General features: G+C 45.8%; 1 protein-coding gene and 1 non-coding gene across 2 annotated transcripts in view; one reads left to right on the plus strand and one right to left on the minus strand.

Moving 5' to 3' along the window:
• The window catches only part of RIN3 (Ras and Rab interactor 3), a 124,676-nt gene that overhangs the window by 6,300 nt on the left and 94,491 nt on the right, over window positions 1-23,885 (plus strand). The window lies entirely within an intron of this gene.
• LOC143652894 (U6atac minor spliceosomal RNA) lies at window positions 14,549-14,676 on the minus strand. The gene has a single exon (XR_013160940.1). It is a non-coding gene; the product is annotated as a U6atac minor spliceosomal RNA (small nuclear RNA).

The raw sequence follows: 23,885 nt of genomic DNA on the forward strand, positions 1-23,885 counted from the left end.
CTGGCCCAACAGGCAGCGAAGCTGGTGACCTAGAGCATTATTGGGGTTGAGGGGATTGAAGTACCTGTCTGAGGGCTTGCAGGGTGGCCTGTGGAGCAGCCTTAGAACATGCAGGCGTGCTTTCAGGAGAAACAAAGGCTCCGAAAGGAGTCTTCTGGGTCATCACCCTGACCAAGTGCCTGGAAGGAAATGTTTTTGTTCACTGTCCTGGGGTGTTTTGTTCACTTGTTTGTTTTCTGCTTTTTTAACGACTCTTGGTAAAAAGTGCATCTGTTTGGGAGGCCCACTTGGGAGAACATCTCGGGGCTTCTCCGTGGGACTTGCTGCCTGAGCTGTGAGTTGGGAAGGCTTGTCTCTGTCGGGGAGTGGTTGGGTCACATCAGAGTGGCCTCTCCCGGCGTGTGACTGGCTCAGTGACATGGAGCCCACAGGCCCTCCATCTGCCAGCCATTTCGTGGGGGAGCAGTGAGGATGCTGTGGAGAATGCAGGCAGCTTCGTGGGCTTCCTGGCTGGGGAGCTGTCTGTGACCCCTGCTCCTGTCAGGGTTTGAGCGGGCTGAGGGCTGAGGGAGGCCCTGCCAAGAAGGGGCCAGGCGGGCACTGGCGCTGAGGAAAGTGGATCCCAGCCAGGCCGTGGGCTCCCCACCAGCACGTCTGGTGCTGCCCCGCCAGAGCCAGACCGTCCCTGCACAGTGGGGGCACTAGCACTCGTGCCTCCCACCCCCGCACAGTGTTACACTTGAGCTCAGTCCTTTCTCTCCTGCCAGCACGGCCTTGAAGGAGAAGAAAAGGGTGAGGGTTATAGAAGTGCCCTCCCCTCAGCCTGGGTGCCTGCAAGACAATGGGAGGGGCTACCTGATTCCTTATCTATGTGGCTATTAGCTCGACCTTTATAGAAGAGTCTGGAAGCCACCATCATGGCTGCTGCCTCTTGCCCTGCCTGCCTGCCTGTGCAACCTCAGACACGTCCCTTCTCCACAGGGGTTGGGGGTTGGGGGAGGCTGTCCCAATGGCAAAAACACCTCTGGAAGTCAGGAGCTTTCAAAGTGGCAGCAGACACCCTCCAACCTTGCAGGTGATTCCTGAGGGGGTCCCCCCACCCCAATCAGTACGCATTTGAAAGAACTAACCAGCCTGCTACGAAATGTCAGTTCCCTTTTAGCAGGAACAGCCCCGGCACGGTTGTGGTCAAGGCTGCCCATAAGTGCAGCACAGCAGTGAACGCTCAGGCCACATCCGACAGGGTGTTGGCGCCAGCCGCCCGGGCAGGGCCCCTGCATCCTCCCCAACCTGGGCCTGGACAGAGCAAGAGTCCCCTGAGCCTGGCCCCACCCCAAAGCCTGGACCCCAGGGGTGATAAGGATTCGAGGAGAGGGAGGCCAGTGTGGGAACTTTGGGCCCATCGGTAAGGAGCTGCCCTTTGCTTACTGACTCTGGGGTCTTTAACAACAGATCCTTTTATTCCCTAGTTATGAGATGAGACTTTAAATGTCAAATACCATCCCCAACTCCTCGATTCAAGATGAGGTGTCAGGGACTGGCATAAGACCCTGTTTCCTAAAAGATGTTCTGGAGAGATGGTTGGATGGGGACAGCCCAGAAGAAGAAGAGGGTTCCACAGCCTTCTCCTTCCCCACAGTTTTTCCAGGGCTGAATCGTTCCCTGGGACAATGGATGTCTTCTTTCACCCTCTTCTGAGCTCCAAAGAAATAAAGGGCTTTGCCTTTGAATTTCATAATCGGATGATCTCTGGCTAAAAGAGCAAGTTGTCAAGAAAGAATTCAGCCGGGACTCCTTTCTTCAGCCGTTGAGTCTTCAGCTTTCTTAATCTTCTCAGTGAATGTCAGAGATTGATAATGTAGATTTCTCTAGGGACGTTGCAGTTCAAAGCAATATCTCTCTACTGCTGGCACCTGATGACAGCAGGTATTAGGCCCACTTCTTTCTGTTCTTGACATTTTTGACAAGAATATCCATCTAAAATATATTCAGGGATTCTTCTCTTAATGAATATTTCTTTACCCATCTGCCCCATCCTCTCAACTATCCATCCATCATACATCTAAACATGCATTCACCATCCATCCATATATCATCCATCTATCCATATATCTGTCCTTCTGTCCATTCTTACATACATACATTTGCCAAACCCTGATGAACATCTAGGAGTTTCCAGTTTATCTATTATAGAAAATAAGACAAATATGCAAATAATTGAAGTTAGGATATTATGTAAAAAAGTTCTAGGGCTCTATCATAGTTGGCTGTGGCAAGCGGGAAGGACTCCCTGGCAGAGGTGGCATTTGGATTGGATTTTGAAGAATAAATAGGATCTTCTTTTTTTTAAACATAACAACATATAAACACAAACATTCTTATGATCATTCCGTTCTTGGTATATAAACAATAGCTCACATTATCACATAGTTGTATATTCATCACCACAATCACCTCTCAGAACATTTGCATCAATCCAGAAAAAGAAATAAAAAGAAAAAAGAAAAAACTTTGTACATACCATTCCTCTCCCTCCCACCCCAGTGATCACCACATAAGTAGGATCTTTACAACTGGAATTAGGCATATGTGGAGAAGGGTGTTCAAGATAGAAGAAAGATGCTGAGTGTGCAAAAGTAGGAATGGACAAGTTGTGCGTGGGAGCCCTGAAGCACCTGATATGGGGTCAGGGAGAAGGAGTTCTGATGGGCCTGCAAGGGAAGTTGAGATCCACGTGGGCTTCTGGCAGAAGAGTGGAACTTTGCCAAGATGCTGAAAACATGGCTCTCTCACTTTCTAGTTCCACCTTGTGTGATTTCCATGTCACTTAACCTGCGTAGAACAACAACTTCTTCCTCATTTGCAAAGTAGGACAGGGATTTCTCCTCCAGAGTTGTGTCAGGATTACATGTGATGATGTCCTTAGGTCTTTGGGCTGTGAGATCAATTGGGGGCCATTTACTGGATGTGTATGGTCTGTGTGTGTTTGCATACTGCAGTGAGGACTGTCGATTTCTCAAAATAATTTATACTGTGTGCTTGAAAACGTTCACATGCAGACATTCCAAAACAGTGAAACTTGAAACATCAAACACTTTTAGCTCTTTGAATCTGCTCCCAGACCCAATGCCTTTTTACACAATTGTCCTTACACAGTTTCTTCTGTGTGCCCATGTTATTCTGTGTTCCCCTTTCAGCAAGTACTACATCCTATGCACATTTCTGTGCTGAGGACGTGTTACTATGTGTCACCTAACTGGTGGCCTCATCATATTGTGATCATTTTAATGGATCACCTTTGGCTTAGTCATGTGCCTATGTTGACTTCTTTCCAGGTACCCTCTGTTTTGTTTTGTTTTGTTTTGTTTTTATTCACATGGGCAGGCACCAGGAATCGAACCCGGGTCCTCTGGCATGGCAGGCAAGCATTCTTGCCTGCTGAGCCACCGTGGCCCGCCTGGTACCCTCTGTTTTAAATGAAGTTCTACAAACTTCTGTTTGAAGACCTTCATTTCCTTGGCATCTATCACCATCTTGGAGTCTCTGAATTTAATGGTAAAGCAAAGCCTGTTGACCGGCCCATGGATTTTAGCTGGGCATACATTTTGCTGACCATTTCCCAGTTTCCTTTGCAGCCAGGTGGACATGTGATTAAGTTCAGAACTGTGGGATATATGTATACAATTTTCTTGGAGGTGTCCTTAAAGGGAAGAGGCATATCTTTCTCTTCTATTTCCTGTGGGCTGGAATGCAGACATGCTGGGTGGAGTTGGAACAACTATATTAGACTCTGATGTGAATGGAAACTGTGCAGAATGGAGCAACAATGCAGTAAGGGCCTGGGATCTTGGACATGGTGAAGCAACATCCTGGTCCTGGACCACTTATGCAGACTTTTATATGAGAGAAGAATACATAGTTGTCTGGCTTAAATCACTATTATTTTAGCTTTTCTATCATTTACAGCCAAACTTAATTCTAACCAACACATAATGCTTTATATTTTTTGCCATATAGAACCAGATTATATGCCAGAAATACCAAGCTGCAAGCCCTTGTTTCCTAGTGGAGGTGGGAAGGAGGAAGAGAAAGAGAGAGGAAAGGTGATTTTGCACTGACGGAGGCTCTTGTTTCAAGGACAAGATTTGTAAACAATTTTCATAGTCAATGTTTGTTAGGTTTAGGTTTCATGAGAAGCTTCAGACCAGTTAGTCTGGTTTGTGTTTCTTACTCCTAAATCCTTGTGCTTTGATCAAGGCAGCTGCATTTCCTCTGTTGGCCTCAGTTTTCTCATCTGTGAAATTTGGGGTTTGAATGAGGACGCTCCCAGATTAATTCTCCCAGTGCCGAGGTTCTACAGATCCTCCTTAGCTTTGCTCTCCTGACTGCATCAGTACAAGAAAGCCCCAGGGCTCAGTCTCAACAGAACCCATGTTTTCACTTATCCTTCCGACTATTCATCCATCCACCCATCCATCTGTCTGTCCATCTGTCCATCCATCCATCCATCCATCCATCCATCCATCCATCCATCTATCCGTCCATCCATCCATCCACCATCTCTTGCTGGTACCAAGCTGAGCTAGTGCTTCCACTGGACATTGAGGGTCTTAAGTGGTCACCTCACCTCTGAAATATCAGGGGCTTGACTTCCCCTTTTATGGAACAGCATAGGCTCATTTGTACCCGAAAGAAGTTGCCTTGAGTCAACTCTGACACCCCAGGATTGCCCCCTGAATATGAGGAGGCCTTCAGAACTGTGCCTGACAGGCCACAAGCCCGTCATGGAATTGAGTAAGGTGGGCTGTCCCAAAGGGCTGCACAATTGCCCCCTTGAAGTGATTTGAAGAACAGTCTGAGGTCTTTCCACTGGCCAAAGCAGCCCCTTTCCTGCCTCCAGCATTGTCAGGCATCAGAGCTGGGGTAACCTCTGGAGACCCCTAATCTAGCTCTGGTTACAGAAGTTCCCTTCTGTGGAAGGAAAGTGGTTTTCCTGCGGTCCTGCAGTTGGACCCACACCCTTTCCAGGGCTCTGTGCAGGCATTCAGGCTGCCACTTTGCTTGAGGCATAAGGACACCTGTCTAAGGGGGGGACACATGGGGACTGAGATTGCATTCTTTTGTCAAGGCATGTGTCATGATAAGGGGAAGTGAACAGAGAAGGAGGTGGGTGTGGGCTGCCTCCAGAGAAGCATGGAGCACCTTTTCTAACTTGCACCGAGATGCCACATGGGCGATCGGGGACCCCAGCTAGCAGGAGCCCCATCAACCCTTCACGACCTCCCCCCTCCTGCCTGTAGCAGTTCCTCCTGCATGTAGCAGCTTATTCTCTGTCTGCAGCATTTAGTCTGTGAGCACCCCAGGGCAGGGACAGTGACTCCTCCTGGAGGAGGGGCCAGTGCCAGATCAACTGGACAGGACACAGAATGCATGACTGGGAGAATATTTGTGCTAAGCGAGCGCCATAAGGACTGGGAACAAATGGCTAGCACAGGGCTTGGCTGATGTTTGTCGAATGAATATGTGGTGGTTTGATGCCAAGGAGAGGGGCAGGGAGGAACTGACCAGGGCAAAGGGCTTCTGGGAGAAGAGAAGGGGGCCTACAGGCAGTGGGCTGTGTGAGCCTTGCAGTGGCGTGGGTGAGAGGGGTGAGGGATGACTGGACAAGCTGTGGAAGCCAACTCTGGGTAGGAGCCCCTAAGAGCAGAGGCTGTGGCCAGTTAGTCCTCTGGCCTGAGTTCTGCAGAGCCCCAGCAGGGCTGGGCATGGTGTGGGGACAGCTACCAAACCCTCCCAAATCCTGCCCAGCCCTCAGGGTGTCACACAAAACAGTGTCCTCGAGCCCCATTCCCTCAATAACCCATGACTTGCCCTTGTCCTGTGACCCTCAGTCTCGTGGGGTGACAGTAGTGACTTTCAGTCCTGTGGTCACAAGAGGCTGTGGAGTGGAGAACGGTAACATGGAGAGTCCCCTGGCCTCCAGCCCCCAAGCTGGATCAGATGCTCAGACCAGGGCGACACCTGGGAGGGCTTGCCTGGGGCGGTGAGACCTGGGCTGAGCCAGGGCTGGGAGTCCCTAGGGGAGCCTGGGAAGGGGGGTGAGCCAGTGTACCTGTGTTAGGCATGCTGCCAGCTCAGGGTGCTTTATGTTTGCGTTCTGCATGGATAGAGGATGGGCATAGGTAGGAGAGGGTCTCAGACAGCATCCTGAAGACAGCAGAAATTACAGTGCAGCTTTTCCCTCCATTTTTATAATTGAGGTATCATTCACATAAAATTTTCCCTTCTTAGCATACACGTCTGCATGTTTTTGCAGGTGTATACAGTTGTGTAATCACCACCATAATCAAGATAGAGAGTCCGTCCTGCCCTCTGTAGCCAACCCCTCCCCCACCCCAGGCCCTGACAGCCCCTCCCCCACCCCAGGCCTGGTAGCCCCTCCCCCCACCTTGCTGTCCCTGGCAACTCTTCCTCCACCCCAAGTCCTGACAGCCCACCCCCAGCCTCCAGACTCCGGCAACCCCTCACCTCAACCGAGCCTGGTAACCTCACCCCCCATCTTCCCTTCCCTGGGACCCCTCCTGTGCCCCCTGGCCCTGGCCATAACTCCTTTCTTCTGTCCAGGTATTTTGCCTTTTCGAGAAAGTCATAGAAATAGCATCATACAGCAAGTTGTCCTGTGACTCTGGCTTCTTGCTCTTGCATGTTTGAGATTCGTCTGTATTGTTGCATGTCTCGGTCATCTGTTCCTTTTTATTGATGAGAATGTTTTCATTGTATGGCTGTACCAGTTTGTTTCTCCATTCACCCACTGAAGCACGTTTGGGTTTTTTCCAACTTTGGTCAATTAGAGATGAAGCTATTACAGACATTCATATACAGATTTGGTGTAGCAGCACCACATTTGCAGTCTAGCTGCTCTGTGAAGAAGGGTGTGGGGCTACCGGAAGGGCTTGGGGGACCAAAAGGAGGCTCCCTGGGGGTGCAGGCCAGCACTGACAGTGGCCTGGGCAAGGGTCTTGGCACAGAATGGGGTGACATGGGCACACAGGAGTGTTTAAGAGGTGGGTTGGGGAGATACTGGGGTAGGTTGGGGGCAGGAGGCCCTGCCTACCACCCCAGGGAAGGATGGTTGTTGTGCCTTAGTGTGGCTGCTTATCAGGGTTCACATTCCACTCTTCCTCAGTTTTCTCATCTGTAAAATGGAAGTACTCATGGTTTCTAATTCAAAGAGCGGGCATTTGATTAAGAGTTAATACATGTAATGGGCTTGAAACAGAATCTGACACGTAGTTGTGTCAATAAGTGTGAACTGATACTTATGACCCTTGTGTCAGTGTCTCTCTGAAGAGCCCAGCTCCGTGCATGTTGACAGTAAGCCTCTTTGTAGTATCTCTTGTGGTCCTGCGAGGCAGTGGACGGCCCCCTTGTTGGCTGTCCCTGATCTGCTCTGACTTGCTGTGAGGCCTTGGGCTGGTTCTTTGACCTCTCTGATCATTACTTCCTCTCTCTGGGTGGCATGGGGGCACTGAACCTGCAGGCACTGCACTAAGGAGCAAGTGGTGGGGTAGCCTCACACTGTAGGTCCTTCACAAAGACTTGTGAGCTGCAGGACCTACCCAGGACAAGACCCAAGAGGCCCAGGGCAGTGGCTCTTGGGACACCCCCGGTATGGGGACTAGCAGAGGTTCCTTCTGCTGCTGCCACAAATAGTATCCTCTCTTCTCCCCCCAGATAGAGCCTGGTGTCCTCGGCAACTTCGTGGTCAGTGGTGAGCTGGCTCATTACATGTATTAACTCTTAATCAAATGTCAGCTCTTTAAATGAGCCATGAAGGGAGGGGAGGCGTGGTTCAGATGCCACAGCGGCTCCCAGATCTCGTCTGTGCCGAGAGCTTCCGCTCTGAGACCAGGGTTCATGTCCAGGTGGGCCCTGATAGTGCCAGTCTCTTGACCAGATGTTTCTCTACATTGTTTAGATAAATCTGCCCATACTGCTGCCCCCCACCCCCCACCCCATCGGTCTGACACAGCCACCTTCAGCAGTTCCTTCCTCTGGGTTAGGACGTGCCTGTGCTCGATGTGGTCTTTCTTTAAAAAGCACGAGCCCTAGGATGCACCATGCCTCTTCTCTTCAGTCTGGGTCTTCCCTCCCCACAGTGAAATTTGAGGACATTTTCCAAGAACTGGGGAGCTGACGTGAATATTGCATATTCTGTAACTCTAATGGAAGAATATCTGCCAGGAACAGCATATTGATCAAGGCAAATAAAAGGCAGGAGTTCTTGGCATTCATAGATTTGACAGTAATAATTACCGATGATATCTTGAGGGCTTATCTCAGGCCCCTTTCCTAAAAGCTTCTCCTCAGTTAGTTTTTACAGCTCCGTGAAGCTGGGGTCACGGTGCCAGTTTGCAGGCGGGAAAACTGAGGCACAGCAAGTGACTTGATCGAGACTCTTAGTAATACGTGAGAACCAAGATCTGGATCCAGGTTTGTCCAAGCCCAGAGCCTCTGCCCTTAGCCCCTGAACTTCCCTGCATCCCTGTCCTGCACCCCAAGGTTCTGAGGCCCAGATACCCTCCCCTGGCACCCCAGGGTTCCTGGATCTTGGGATGCTGCTGGAGCCTCCTGCCACGCACATCTTCTAAGCCCCACTGCCAGGCTGTTCTCCCTGCCTTCCCCCGTCCGCCCTGTCTGACTTGGCCCTGGGTGGCCCTGAGTGGCTGCCCAAGAGTCCACCTGGCCCCAGCCGTCTCCCCCTCCACCATTAGCTGGCAAAGTCCTTCCTGTACAATTCTTATCCTTGGAGTTTTTGGGATATTTTTTATTTATTTATTTTTATTTTTATTAGAGAAGTTGTAGAGTTACAGAAAAATCATGTGAAAAATACAGCATCCCATATACCCCTGCGCTGTATTGTAAACACTTTGTGTTAGTGTGGTACCATTGTTGCAACTGATGAAAGAATGTTTGGGTTTGCTAAAGCTGACAAAATACAATATACCACAAATGCGTTGACTTTTACAATGGGGATTTATTAACTTTCAAACTTACGGCTCTGAGGCCTTGAAAAATGTCCAAATTAAAGCATCAACAAGACGATACCTTCTCCCCAAAATCCGGCTACCGGCAAGCCTCAATTCCTCTGTCACACAGGAAGGCACCAAGGTCTGCTGGTTCTTATCTCCCAGGTTTCATTGTTTTCAGCTTCTGGCTGCTCCATCTGTGGCTTTCTTTCTATTTTCTGTGTGTTGTCTCTCAGCTTCTCTCTCTTATCTCCTCTGGAGCCTTGCTTTCTGTGTTTTATCCTCTTAAAAAGGAATCCAGTAAGAAGATTAAGATCCACCTGGGGCATGCCTTACCCGAGATAACCTAATCAAAAGTTCCCACCCACGTGAATGTATTAGCTGATTGTTTCTGAACATGATCTTTTCTGGGGTACCTACAGCTTCAAACCATCGTATATATTAAAATTGTACCATGAACTATAGTCCATAGTTTACATTAGGGTGTATTTGGAGGCTGGGGGGCGGGGGTAGGATGGAACGTGCTGCTGCATCTCCCCTTCACCCCCTGCCAGCCCCAGATGTCCTCTGCTTGCTCCAACCACCCACTTTTGAAAACTTACACCGTGACCTCCCTCACACTAAAGCAAGAGTGACTGTGCCCACTTTAGAATCTGGCACTGGGGGCCGGTGGGCATATATGTGAAGAGAGAACACAGACCCAAAAGGTGGGTGGGGATGGGACAGCCACTTTGTTCCAGGTGGAGGGAACTACCACCTGTATCAGCCCTGAAGGCAGCCTGGCTGCTCACGTGACATGCTTATCCCCCAGGGGAGGAAATGTGGTCATAACTGCTAGGTGGGTTGCAGGGTGACTCAGTGTCACCAGGAGGTGGAAGGGAGGTGATGCCATAGTTTCCTGCAAGGTACCAGTTGAGGCCTGGTGTCTGCAGCCTGCACCCCCAGGACACTGGCAGGGCCTGAAGGAGGCACAGGGGCTGGAAATCAGCTCTGCATTCAACCCCGCGATTTGGGCCAGCTCTGTGCTAGATTCTTCCTCCAGTTTAGAAATGGAGATTCACTTTTCAAATACACCCCAATCCTGTGGTCATGTGGGCAAGTATCCTTTCTCCCATTTTACTGCCGAGACTGAGGCGCTGTGAGGTAAAGAGACATGCCCAAGGTTACACAGTAAGCCCATGTTGGGGGCTGGAATAGACCCGGGTGAAGCATTCACTGCACTATTCAGAGCTGTCCACGCTGAAGAGAGTCCACCATGGCCATTTGTAGAGCCATTATTGAGCTCCAGATGAATTAGTCCATTTCATCATCCTGGCCACCCTATGGGGTCTGTACTATTGTCAGGATCAGGGGGATTTAATCAGGCCCCCATACACTGAGAGCAAAGAATAGAGAAAACCCAGCAGAGACCCAGCAGGCAGGGGGCCTGAGAGAGGCCTTTGTGACTTCTCTCAGGCCCCTGGTCAGCTTCCTCTGCGGTGAATCAGGCTTGCCTCTCCTTCCCTTTTCCCCACCTCAAAACTCCTTCCCTTTTCCCCTCCTTAAACCAGAATGCTGGGGAATCACTGAGTAAGCAGCAGGCAGGGCCAGAGAGCAGGGTCACGGTGGGGTGTGTGGGCCACTACGTGGGTGCTCCTGGAGGGAGGATGGCCTGCAGGACCACAGCCGAATGTGCCTCTCCAGAGCTGTTCTGAGCCTTAAGCCTTCCTGCTGTTGTGTTTCAACCTGGTTCATCCCTGGGTTGCAGAAGGAAGATGGGCAAAGTTGCTGCAAGCCCTGGGAGGGCTGGGCTGGGATCAGTGTGCAAAAACCAGATTGAAGAATGGGTCTTGAAATGCACCAACCAGCTATTTGTAGTAATTGCTGAATGGATTGACCCAGGAGTGGAATTTCTTGCCCAGAACTTTTCAAATAGGATAATAGTCAATGGCAATAACACTCGACATGTATATAGTTTTCTTTTTTAACCTTTCTAATTAAATGCAAGTAGTGCCTAGAGTCACTCACAGAAAAGATTTAAACAGTAGAGAAGTTTAAAACTGCACTAATATGGTGGCCATTGGCCACATGTAGCTATTTTGAAAATTAAATTAGTTAAGATGAAGTCAAATAAGAATGATAGTTCCTTGATCACCCCAGCTACATCTCAAATGCTCAGTAGCCACGTGGCAAATGGTGACCACACTGGGCAGCACGTGGACAGAACATTCTGTCATTGTAGTAAGTTCTATTGGACAGCACTAGCCAGACCGTACACTGGTACAAACCTTTCAGCCAAAAAGTAACCACTGAGATCAGTCTGGGTCCTTTGAACCTGGTTCTGTGTATTTACACATGTGTGGGTGCCCACAGAGGTGGTTTTCTTGAGTTTGTCTAACGTCTTCACATACAGATTTCCATCTGATGTGCCCAGTGATTTGGTCCTACGGGTTTGAGAAAGATGACATTTCCCATTTCTTTACCAATGAGGAAACTGGGGCTCAGAGAAGGTAAATGGATGCAAGGGAGGGGAGGGTTGAGACGGGTTTGTCCCTAGAGACAGGGGTCTTTCCCCATGGTAACTATTGTAGAGAGCAACTGCAGTGCAGCCAAGCAGGAGGTTGTATTAGTCAAGGTTCTCTAAGGAAACAGAACCACCAGGAGATATCTGTAAATATGAGATTTTATAAAAGTGTCTTATGCAACTGTGGGGATGCATGAGTCCAAATTCTGTAAGGCAGGCCACGAACTGGCAACTCTGATGAAGGTCTTCAATGCATTCCCCAGAAGAGGCTGACTGGCTGAAGCAGAGCATGGAGAGAGTCTCTCTTCTCACTTTTCCTTTAAAGCCTTCAACTGATTAGATTAAATATCACTCATTGCAGAAGACACTCCCTTTAGCTGGCTATAGATGTAATCAACCATAGATGCAATCAATGTGTTGATGATTTAATAAACCAACCTTCTGATTTATTAACCAGCCACGAAATGTCCTTGCAGTAACAGTTAAGCCAGTGCTTGCTTGTCCAGACAACTGTACACCATCACCTGGCCATATTGACACATGAACCTAACCGTAACAGGGGGCTATAGTGGTCTTTTCAAATTCCTGTTCATTGTGTATGTGAGACCCAAACAAGCAAATCAGTCTTCTGGGCATCTGGTCTTTCATTTTCATTATTTCCCCTGAAATTTTCATCTATTTTGTTTTCACACTAAGGAGAAAGAAATCACTTAAGTTCTGTATTAGCAGCCACTGTTGGACCAGTTTAAGCTCCCACCGGCAGAGTGGGAGTTCCGGTTCCCTGGCATCATCTCCAACCCTAGATAGTGTCAGTCTTTTCATTGCAGTCGTTCTGATGGACTCTTGTGGGTTTGATTTAAGATCCCCTGAGTCCTTGTGCTCATAAGAGTCTTTTCATATGCAATTGGCTCTTGGTTTTCCTCTCCTGTGAAGTGTCTGTCTAAACCTCTTGTCTGTTTTTCAATTTCATTGTCTTTGTCTTTTCCTTATTGATTGTCAGAAGTTATATATACTATCTGCTTATGAGCCCTTTATTGATTATAGGTTACAAGTATCTTTTCCCACTCAAGACTTCACTTTTCACTCTCTTCGTGGTGTCTTAATGAACAGAAAGTTGTCATTTTAGTGTAGTTCAAACTTATCAGTCTATTAAGGTTTGGGTTGTTGTGTGTGGGTGAGCTGTTTGAGAAATCTCTCTCTACCATCAGATTATGAAGATGTTCTTTATTTTTTTGTTTTCCTTTCAACATTTATGTCAAGATCGAGTCTACTTGGAACTAGTTTTTGTGTAAGCTGTGAAGAAGGCTTAAGTTTCATTTTTCTCCCATCTTAACACCCAGTAGTCTCAGTATCTCTTACTGTCCTTTCCTCCATGTTCTACTGTGGCTGCATCATGTATTCATGCTTTAGTTTTTGCTGTTTCTTTTTCTAATGGCTTAAGCTATTTTTCCACTGCCCTATGTACCTATCGCAATGCCAATACCACACTAAGGCTTTGCAATAAGTCTTGATACCCCACAAAGCCGAGTTCTCCTACTCCCTCTTTCTTCTCCAGGTGTGTCTTAGATATTCTTGGCTCTTTGCATTTCCATGTGCTTTGTCATAGAATGCCTTTGGGATTCTAACTGGAATTGCACTGATTCTCTAGATCGGTGTGTATATAATTGATATCTTGACAGTAGTGTGTCTTCTAAACCATGGACAAGATCTGCCCTTCCATCTCTTTTCTCTCATACTGTATGTGTGTGATGTTTAATATTCAACCTTATTTAAGTGGGCATTAGGAGGGGCTTGTCAGAGAGGTTAAGAATATAGACTGTAGACTCAGAGACTTCCTGGGTTCAAATCCCACCTCTGCCACTTACTGATACTATAACTTTAGTGAGTTAACTTCTCTGTGCCTCAGTTTCCTCCTCTGTAAAATGGGAATGATAAAGGTACTTACCTTATAGGGTTGTTTTACTTGATTAATTTTGCATATATAAAGCAGTTGGAACAGTGCCTGGCAGAGAGTAAATAAATATTTCTGGAAATGTTATTAATTTATTCTTAGTAGATAGTACATTCATAAGATTCAAAATAAAAATATACAAAGGAAAAGATACACAGTGAAAAAGTCTTTCTACCTTTGTTTCCCCTGTACCCTGCCCCACTAGTTATTAGCTTCTTGTATCTTCTTCTGGAGTTTCTTTATATGTATGTAAATAATTATTTTTTTGCCAGCAGGGCAACACATTATACTTACACTCTGTACCTTGCTTTTGTCACTTGACCACATGTCCTGGAAATCTTTCCAAATCAGTACACAGAGAGCTTCCTCATTCTTTTTCTTATGGTTACACAGCATTCCGTTTATTTATCAGTCCCCTCTTGGTGGACATTTAAGTTGTTTCCAATCTTTTCCCCATTACAGACGATGCTCTAATGAGTACCTTTGCCTATATACCTTTTTTTTTAATTTTTAATTTTTGTTTTTAACATAACAACATACAAACACAAACATTCTTACCATATGATCATTCCGTTCTTGGTGTGCAATCAGTAACTCATAATATCATCACATAGTTGTATATTCATCACCATGATCATTTCTTAGAACATTTACATCAATTCAGAAAAAGAAATGAAAAAAAAAGAAAAAAGCTCATACATACCATACCCCTTATCCCTCCCTATCACTGATTGCTAGTATTTCCATCTACCCAATATATTTTAGCCTTTCTTTTCCCTATATTTTTCCTATATTCTTTATCACTCCCTTTCATTGATCACTAGCATTTCAATCTACTAAATTTATTTTAACATGTGTTCCCCTTATTATTTATGTATTTTTAATCCATATGTTTTACTCATCTGTCCATACCATAGATAAAAGGAGCATCAGACACAAGGTTTTCACAATCACACAGTCACATTGTGAAATCTATATCATTATTCAATCATCTTTAAGAAACATGGCTACTGGAACACAGCTCTACATTTTCAGGCAGTTCCCTCCAGCCTCTCCAATTTACCTCAAAAAAAATGGTTAGATGCCTTGAAATAGGTGGCAACGCTGTAACCAGCTGCTGTGTTGTGCAGGCCTGACGGCCTCTTCCATCCTTTTCAAGGGGAGTGCCAACGCTCTCTCCTTTCATGCAATACCTTTGCACATTTTGCAAGTGTTCAGCTTTATCTCTGAAGATAACTTCTAACAATTGCCGGGTCAAAGGGCATTTGAGATTGTGATAGAAGTTACTAAATGGCAGGCAATGAAGGCTGCCCTAAAGTATGCTCCTGCAGCTTGTGTGTGAGCTTTGGGGAACATTTTTAATGGCTGGGTATTATTCCAGTGTTTATATTAGGTCCAGCGTCTCAAATTGCTTTCTTTGTAGGTCAGAAATGACTACTGTTGCCTGTCTCATATAGTGTTAATGTTTCCTTAACCACTTAATCATTAAAGAAATCTTTATGCACACCTATTCTCAGGCCTGGGCTTGGCAGTGGATAGGATCAGCTCCTTCTGGAACATAGCAGCTGGGGGAGGGGAGGAGACGGGCATCCAAGAGATTTTGTTCCCCATTTGATTGCTTCCAGTTTTTGATGGCCATAAGTCAAAAGTGAGCATCTTTGTTCATCAAACTTTATTTGCATTTCAAAAATATTTCTTTGAGATAGATTCTAGAAGGGAAATTTGCCTACAGTCTTTGCAATCTTAACCAAAGCAGAATTCTCTAGATCTGTTTATACAAAACTGCCTCCTTCCCCCAGCTCCACATATGTAATGCCCTGTGAAGGTTTGAATCTGTTGTGTACACCAGGAAAGCCAAGTTCTTTAATCCTCATACAGTATTGCTGGGTGGGATCTTTTTTATTGTTTCCATGGAGATGTGACCCACTCAGTTGTGGGTGGTAACTTTTGATTAGATGGTTTCCATGGAGATATTTCTCTACCCATTCAAGGCAAGGTTGCTAACTAGAGCCCTTGAGGAGGGAACCATTTTGGGAAAAGCTTTAGAGCTAATAGAGTCCACACAGCCAGAGATCTTGGGGAGATGAAAGAAAACGCCCCAGGGGAAGCCACTGAAGAAGCTGAGAGAGAAAGCTGATAACATCATGCGCCTTCCCAGCTGACATATGTGTTCCCAATCCATCTGCCTTTCTTGAATCAAGGAATCTTTCCCTGAATGCCTTAGTTTGGACATTTTCATGGCCTTAGAACTATAAACTTGCAACTTAATAAGTTACCCTTTTTTAGAAGCCATTCTGTTTCTGGTATATTGCATTTATTGCATATTGGTAGTTTTTACAAACTAAAACATGCCCCTTAATGAGAACCTTTCTTTTTCAACATTTGAAATTGTTTTAATTATTTTTTAAATAGGTTATGGTCCCAGGGTTCAAATCCAAATGATACAGAAGGGTTTATGGGGAATAATCTCCTACCAAGGCCTGTCTCCCCAACCCCCAGGGTACCACTCTGGTCCCTCTTCTGTATATTCTTCCAGAGAGCATCCCCACTTATGAGTGACAGACATCCAGACAGGACCACGAGCAGTGTGCAGCGTGGGTATGGCTGGGCTCACCTTTGCATGGGGCCTCACCTTGCCCTTCCAACCTGGGCTTTGTGTCCTCCAGACCTGCGCGCAGTTTCAGTCCCAGCCAGGAAATTGCTCCCTGAAATCCTCTCTTCTCTAGTGGCTATCTCCGTGGTCAGTGATGTTTCTGGGGACTGTTTTTTGGGGAGGGAAAGTTAGCTGCTCTTTCACTATGTATGACTATTACCATAATTATTATTATCATAAGCCTAGAATGGCACCTAGTCTGTAATAAATGCTCAGTTAATACTTATTGGATGGATAATAATAAGATTACTGAATGTTTGCCATTTGCTGGTCACCAGCAGTCCCATGAGGTAGTCACTCTTATATTCCCTACTTTAAACATAAGGAAGTTAAGGCAAAGAGAGGTTTAGTTACTTTCTCACCCAGGCTGTCTGGTTCCCAAGCCCATGCCTTAGACCACTGGGTCACATGGCTCCTCATTGTCACATGGCACTGTGGACAGATTGACACTATCATATGTAAGCTGGGTCCCCAGAGGAAAGGACAGGTCAGGCTGGGGTGGCAAAGAGGAAATGGGCTAGGAGCTGTGAGCCTGAGGAGGTAACAGAGGGAGAGTGAAGGAACTCCAAAGGTCCTCAGGAGGTACTCAGGAACAGAGCCCAAGGTGTAGACCAGTGGCCAGGGCCAGAGGCCAGATGGAGGGACTTATGAGCCAGCCATCAAAGCATCTGAGAAATGGGGCCCCGGGGCCAGGCCTGGTATATCAGGAGCAGCCCCTGGTGGGGCACCAAAGCTGGGCGCCTCCTATGGGCTCCACCAGCATCATGGTGGGGGTCAGTGTGGGCAGGCAGAGCTCACAAGAGTACCAGGCACCTGGCTGAAATGGAGAAGGCTGGGCTGGGAGCTGAGCAGGAGGCCTGCAGCATACACAGATGTGGAAAGTTTGAACGCCTTTTAATCTGCCAGACCTCTTGATGTGGGCTGTGACGTGTGAACCATAATAGCCTGACCTGCTCTCAGCACTTCCGGGGTCAGGAAGACCTGCTTAAGCTGCTTTTTCCCTCTGAGAGATGATGGGCAGGGGACCACAGAGGCCTGTCCCAGGTTGGGGAGGGTGGTCTTCAGCTGTACCCAGGGCCCCAACCTCTCGTGGAAGGCCTTTTGGTTTTCTGGGAGGGGAGAGACCTGGGGAACTTTCTCTCAATAGGTGTGGTGGAGTGCAGCTGTTATGTACCCCAGAAAAGGCCATGTTCTTTTAATCTGTTCCCGTGGGTGCAGACTTGCTGGGGTGGGACCTTTTGATTAGGTTATTTCAACTGAGATGTGACCCACCCAATTCAAGTTGGGTCTTAATCCTTTTATTGGGGTCTTTTATGAGAGGATAAAAGACGAAAAAAGTCCAGAAGCATAGCATGAAACTGCTCCCCAGGAGCTGAGAGAGAAAGCAGATGCAGGCCATGTGCCTTCCCATGTGACAGAGTTGTCCTGGATGGTGGTGGCCTTTCTTCACAGAAGCTATCGTCCTGTTCATACCTTACTTTGGACATTTTCACGGCCTTAGAATGTACATTTGTAAATTAATATATCCATTGTAAAAGCCAACCCACTTCTGGTATACGGTATCCAGGCAGCTTTAGCAAGCTGAAACAACAGGATTTTCCAGGCCATGTCCTTAGAGCCCCAAGCATCTTTGGGAACCTTCCAGGGCCTCCTACAATTATAGAGCCATGAAACTGGACTGGAGACATTTGAGAGTGTTTGTGCATTATGAGTACGTGTGAGATTTTGCTTCTGCAACCAGCTACTTCTCTTCCATCCTAACATGACCCCAATGGTCATCCTGGAGCTGTGATTTTGTGATGTGCACCAAAGGCCAGAGGTGGGAGAAAACAGCAGCTGTGGTCCAGCTTCATACATGTCAAAGATTTGGCAAGGAGAAAGCTGGCCTGGCTGCCTGCCTCCTCCCAGGCTGTCGTTGGGGCAGAGACAGCCTGGCTTGGAAAGCAGCACCTAGCCAAGGGTCAACTGAGCACAGAATCATGGATTACATAGAGCTGGGAGGAACCTTGAGCTCAGTCTTCTCCATGCCCAGTAAATACATAGCACAGGTGCCCCTGCCCTCCTGTGCAGAGCCATGGCAGGCATCACTGGCAGATCCCAGTGTCTTTCTCTGCCAAACCTGTGGCATAACATTCATGGCAGCTGCTGCCAAATGGCTGGGAAATCCAGTTTATTTGGCATCCCAGATCTAGTCCAACCTTCTGATTTGATGGGAAAGGTCACAGAACCTACAGAGAGGAAATAAGCTGCCCAAGGTCATGTAGTGAACAGCAGAAACAAACCACGGTCTCCTGAGTCCAAGCTCAGTGCCATTTCTTTTAATATCATCCTCCTTCTCCCAATGAATACCATATTTTCATGTCATTACTCATGCCATAAACTCTCCTTGTCTCCCTTCATCTCCACTGTTTCAGTTTGCTTAAGCTGCCAGAATGCAATATACTAGAAATGGATTGGCTTTTTCAAAGGGGATTTATTAATTTACAAATTTATAGTCCTAAGGCCATGAAATGTCCAAATTAAGGCATCCAGAGAGAGATACCTTGACTCTGAAGAAAGGCCGATAGCAACTGGGGTTTCTCCATCACATGGGAAGGCACATGGCGATGTCTGCTATCTTCCCCCAGCTTCTGGTTTCAAATGGCTCTCTCATCTCCTGTTTCCAGTTGCTTTCTCTCTAAGCATTTGCAGTTCCTCACTTAGCTTCTCTGGGGCAAACTCTGGATTTCATTTCTTAGCTTAGCATCTCCAACTATCTGTGCCTTGGTTTCATCTCTCTGCTCTCTGTCAGTTCTGAGCTCTCTCTCTCCATGAGCTCTTTTAAGGTCTTTAGTAAACTAAGACCCACTTTGAATGGGCAGGGGTCACATCTCCATGGAAACAACCTAATCAAAAGATACCACCCACAAGTCTGAACCCACAAGATTGGATAAAAGAGCATAGCTTTTCTGTGTTATGTAACAGTTTCAAACCAGTACATCCACATTATGATCCTTCCCTCTGAATCCAAGTTAATTATCACAAGTGTTATGTAGCTACAGAAAACATGATGCTGCCTTAGGTCATGTTAATAGGAGTAGAGTCTCCAAATTGTGGGAGGTGATGATCATGTACTTTCTGTGCTACTCAGGACACATGTGCAGCATTGCTTTCCTGTTTAGTACTCCACATTTCAGAGGAGCAGAGGCAGGAGGATACTCAGCATATTGAGAAGGATAAAAACAGTGTCATGTGGGAGCACAAATCACCCCATAATTTATGATTAGTTGATTTTTGACAAGGATGCCAAGACAGTTCAATAGAGAATTGTCTACCAAAGAATGGTCTTTTCATCAAATGGTACTCAGACAACTGGATGTCCACATGCAAAAAAAATGGAGTTGGATCCCTAACTTGCACCATATAAAAAAATAATTCAAAGTGGAATAGAGTCTTAAATGTAAAGCCTAAAACTATAAAACTTTTAGAAAATATAGGGCAGATCTTCATGATGTTGAATTAAGTATTAATTTTTGTAGGTATGACACCAAAAGCATAATTAACTAAAGAAAAGTAGACAAATGACCCAATTTAAAAATAGGCAAAGAATTTGAATAGACCTTTCTCCAAATAGGATGTACAAATGACCAATAAGCACATGAAAAGATGCCTAACATTATTAGCCATCAAGGAAATACAAATCAAAACCATGAGATACCATCTCACCCCACTAGAATGGCTATAATAAAAAACGATGGTATATACCATGTGTTGTGAGGATATGGAGAAACTGAAACCCTCAAACATTGCTGATCAGAGTGTAAAAAATGGTGCTGCTACTGTGGAAAACAGTCTGGTAGTTCCTCAAAATGCTAAACATAAAATTACCTTATGACCAACAATTCCATTGCAAGGTAATCTACCCAAGAGAAGTGAAAACATATACTTCCACAAAAACTTATACATGAATATTCATAGCAGCTTTATTCATAATAGCCCAAAGTGGGAACAACCCAAGTGTCCATCAACTGACAAGTGGATAAATAGAATATGACATTTCTGAACAATGGTATTATTATCTGGCTATTAAAAAAATATAGCACTGATACGTGCTACAACATGAATGAACCTCAAAAACATTATGCTAAGTGAAATAAGCCAGACACAAAAGACTACATAAGTTATGATTCCATTTATATGAAACGTCTAGAATAAGCAAATCTATAGAGTCAGAAAGTAGATTAGTGGTTCCTAGGGCTGGGGGAACTGGGGGGAATGGGGAGTGGCGGCTAATGGGTATAAGGTTTCTTTGGGGGATGATGAAAATGTTCTAAAATTGATTGTGGTGGTGGGTTCACAATTTAATGAATATGCTAAAACCAGTTGAATTGTACAGTTTAAATGGGTGAATTGTGTGATATGAATTCTCTCTCAATAAAGCTCTTATTAAAAATGGAGCACTTGATGTGCAAATTCTCTGGGACAGTGTAAGTAAAATACCCTGTACAGTGTCTGCCACAAGAAACGAGCTGATAAATATTGGCTTTGGGTATATGTGTACACGAGTGGAACTGCTCAGCCTGGAGAAGACCCTGGGATGGGAGTTGTATAAGTCATCTCTACGTAACTGAAGGGCTTTGGGCTTTGGGCAGTTTGGATGTGGGTGGGTGAGGTGTCTCTATGCCCCTAAAGTATAGAAATAGCAACAAAAGGAATAATTTAAGGGCAATGGATTTCATCTCAACAGAAGGAAGTTGTCAGAATTGCTGCATAGAATGGGTTGCCCAGTGAGGTAGTGAGCTCCCTGTCGTTTGAATATTCAAGCAGACAGAACAATTGCTCAATAGGGATAGTAGAGTGGGGAGGGGGGTGCTCAATTGTCAGGGACATTCGAGGCAGAGGATAGCCTTAGAGTTCTAGTGGTGTGCTGCAGCTGGTAGGCCCACAAGAACCTATTGTTAAATACTCAGGATTTTTGTGAGCTGGTTGTTAAACCTTTGATAGCTTGACCTGGCAAAGGTGAATAAGTCCTTCCAACACGGAAATCAGCAGTCACTACACATCAGGGTGATTTTTTTTCTTAGGTGCTTTACTAGCACCCCCTGCTCCACACAGCCCAGATGCTCCAGCTGGACTTTGGGCGTGCTTGCCCACCTCTTCTGCTCTACCTGAGTGTCTAATTCAGCCCCTGCTTCCTTCATCAACTGATCTCCGGGCCCTCCAGCTCATTTGAGTAGTTAGCACTTGTTAAGTGTTAGCTGTGTGCCGGGGTCTTTTCTTTTTTGGCCATTTCAACCATTTTTAAGTGTAGAATTCAGAGGCAATTAGTTACTTTTAAGGTGTTCTGCTACCATCACCATCTTCCATTACTAAAATTTTTTCATTACCTAAAACAGAAACTCTTTACTCTTTAGGTAGTAACTCCCCATTCTCCTTCCCCCAGCCCCTCATGGCTTCTAATCTTTCTGTCCCTGTGAATTTGCTTATTCTAGATATTTCATAGAAGTGGAATTATACAATGTTTGTCCTTTTGTGTGTAACTTATTTGCATCATGTCTTTAAGGCTCATCCATGTTGTAGCGTTGTACCAGAACTCCATTCCTTTTTTTTTTTCTTCCCCTTTTTTCACTTTTTATAACAGTGATCACAAGAGAAAAGTTTGAAATTGTCATGGCCAAGAATAAATTGTATGTTGTTGGCCTGACCTGGAATCATTTAAGTTTGACCCTTACACTTTGAGCAAAACACCAAGCAAGAAGAACAAAATCAGGAGTTTTAAGATAGCCTTCCCTCTGCTATCAGCTGCTGCTCCTTAGCCCAAACCCTGTAACTGCCAGAGGAGAGGGGCCCAGTGACCTCTGGCTTCTGCTCTGGTGACCCGGTGGCCACTGTCAGAGGACCCCAAGGGCCTGATTCTTCAGATGGCCGGTAGATCCCCCGGCAGGACCCACCTTGATTACTTTCCAACACGGGTGCTCAAGCTCCAGGACTGACCGACCACCCCCCACCTCCAAGCAGCTGGACTTGTCATGGGGAAATTGCACTGGCAGAAGAAATAGGTTTAGGTTCACAGAGACCACAAATCATAACTTAGCTCTGCCATATCCTATCATTTTGCCATCTTTGCCTCTGACTCTGCGAGGGTTGAGGCAGAGCTGCCTCCCAAGGACTCCGGGGTCAGAGAAAAGTCCCCTCTGGGCCTCGGGGCAGTCTTGTCCCAACTCAAGAAAGAGGTGTTGCTTCGGAAGAGAAGAAGGGAGTTCCAGGCTTCTGGGAGCTCAGGGATCTGCTGTCGTCCTGACAGTTCAACGATAGCTCTTTGAGGTTGGCTTTTTTTTTTTTCAATTGAGATATGGTATATATTCCCGTATGATATAATCATCCAAATTGTACGGTCAGTGGTTCACAGGATCGTCATCTAGCTGTGCATTCATCATCACAATCAATTTTTTAACATTTTCATTACTCAAAAAAGAAAAAAAATTAAAAAAAATAAAGTAAAAAGAACACCCAAAACATTCCATATTCCCCACCCCATTATTTATTTATTTTTTGCCCTTATTTTCTTACTCATCTGTCCATTCATTGGATAAAGAGAGTGTCGGTCCCAAGGTTTTCACAATCACATGGTCATACTGTAAAAGCTCTATAGTTATATAGTCATCTTCAAGAATCAAGGCTATTGGATTACAGTTCAGCAGTTTCAGGTATTTCCCTCTAGCTACCCCAAAAACTAAAAACGGATAACTCTATGCTGCATAGGAATAACTTCCAGAATGACCTCTTGGCTCTATTTGAAATCTCTCAACCACTGAAACTTTATTTTGTTTCATTTCTCTTCCCCGTTTTGGTCTAAATCCCATGTAGCTAGGGCCCCGTTCATTCCCAGGAGCCCTGTCCCATGTTGCCAGGAAGATTCCCACCCCTGGGAGTCATGTCCCATGCAGTGGGGAGAGGTTTGCTCTTGATAATGCCAGTGATGGGCCTCACGCATCAAATGCCCTCTCCGTGCTACCTGCCCGCCCATTGGCCTCGTTTACTCCCAACAGATACCCTCCCACTGGTTATACTTTCACTTTACAGAAGAAGAGAAGGGAGGTCAGAGGGGTTAATAAAGTGTCCAGGTCCTCCAGTGAGCAGCACAGAGCCAGGGCTCGTCTGATTCCAAAGCAGATAGCTCTCCACTCTGCATGCAGGTATATGAGATACAGGGATTTGCTCCTATAACAAGGTGGTTTTAATCCTACTTATAAAAATTTCAACAATCCCTCTGCACTTCTCAGAAGTAATATGAGTTCTTTGACATCCTTCTAGAAATTATTTCTATATATTTATATTTATGTATGTCTGTGTATGTATGTATATATTCTCAAATGGAATAACAAATATTATTGAACACCCTTTCTTTGTCAGGTACTATAAAGATACATAAATATGGAAAATAAAAATTTAAAGAAAAAATTTTTGAGAGACTGAATAAGTATAGTGGTTAAAAGCATAGACTCCAGAGCAAGACTGTGGTGGGGTTTGAATCCAGTTCTGCCACCTACTAGCCGTTGACATTGGGAGGGTTGTTTAACTTCTCTGTGCCTAGTGTCCTCTTTACAGGGGGCTATCAGTCCCCTTCATATGAGGATGCGGAGTTTGCAGAATGTATAAAGTGCACAGAATGACCACACACAGTGCCCTGCGAGGTTGTTTTGATTTGCTAAGTTGCCAAAATGCAATATACCAGAAATGGGTTGGTTTTTCTATTGGGGATTTATTAGT

The sequence above is a fragment of the Tamandua tetradactyla genome, chromosome 12 (genome assembly GCF_023851605.1).
Source record: "Tamandua tetradactyla isolate mTamTet1 chromosome 12, mTamTet1.pri, whole genome shotgun sequence".
In the NCBI taxonomy this organism is placed as follows: Eukaryota; Metazoa; Chordata; class Mammalia; order Pilosa; family Myrmecophagidae; genus Tamandua; species Tamandua tetradactyla.